Raw genomic sequence first — 1,094 nt, forward strand, 5'->3', positions numbered from 1 at the left:
ATGGATCATCTAAATAATAATAATTCCATTACATGGCTGTACTCAAGACAGATTTAGACGGATTTACCTGTAAACAAAACTGCACATTGACTGAATAATTGATACAGACGTCGGTGTTGTTATCTCGTGTAGTATTGCAGATACTATAATTACATGCTAATTACGGATTCACTGAACAGCATGTGAGTGCGAACTGACAGCAAAAATACAAGAACACGGTTTAGCGCATCGTCCAAAATGATAATTAATTAGTACTTTTTTTGCTTGGAGAGCATACACATTTGTACCCAAAGAGAACATTACCGTACATTTGGGAGATTTGTTCCTTGAAGAACAAAAATATACCTCCGCTGTCACTATTTCTGAGAGTGTGTGTTTCTCTTGTGTGCGTATAGGCTACAGGTAAAATGACCCCAAGCGCGCGCGCGTGCGTTCCAGATTAGATCAGATTCTGTGCGTAGATTTAATCTTACCTCGAATCTCAGTCACTGAAAGGCAGCGGTCTTTGACTGCCTTTTCATCGGGACTGACGAACACACAGCACAGCAAGTGGACGCACTTTCTCCCGAGCTGCGCGCTCCACAGCCAAAGGCAGACGGACAGACTTTCACCATTCAAACCCGCGCGCAGGGCGCGCCCCCAGGATCCTAAATATTAATGAGGTCGAGTACGCGCAATTCTGCTTCCAGGAGGATACGAGGACACTTGGTAAACTAATGAATTCTCCATGACACCTTTAAAAAAAGAAACCTACTATAAATAATCAAATGAGTCAATAAATACAATTCCCTAGTGATTCATCTTTCATATTTCATATTTCATAAATCTGCAGGCACTTATGGCGTCGCCGACAGCGACGGGCCAGACATTCATCAAGCTGAATAAAGTTACAGCCCGTCTCAACGCATGCAATGCGAGATGTATAGCTACAGTACTATACGCAAGTAGATACCATCAACATTTTTTTTTTTTTGCTTCAGGATCTGCTAAAAGGAATTAGTCGCTGGTTTCCTGCTTTCATTCTAATGATCCATAATACTGAAAAACAGGAACAAGTAGCTACGTCGCGGATTTACAATGTAGACTTCAGAAAT

The 1,094-nt window shown here is 41.6% G+C and overlaps 1 protein-coding gene across 1 annotated transcript in view; it reads right to left on the minus strand.

Moving 5' to 3' along the window:
- The window catches only part of col28a1a (collagen, type XXVIII, alpha 1a), a 37,833-nt gene extending 37,246 nt beyond the window's left edge, over window positions 1-587 (minus strand). The window contains exon 1 of the mRNA XM_061256067.1: window positions 474-587. The gene's annotated coding sequence lies outside the window, so the exon portion shown is untranslated. The remainder of the gene's footprint in view (window positions 1-473) is intronic.
- Window positions 588-1,094: the final 507 nt, after the last annotated feature.

This window comes from Conger conger, chromosome 9 (genome assembly GCF_963514075.1).
Source record: "Conger conger chromosome 9, fConCon1.1, whole genome shotgun sequence".
Taxonomy (NCBI): domain Eukaryota; kingdom Metazoa; phylum Chordata; class Actinopteri; order Anguilliformes; family Congridae; genus Conger; species Conger conger.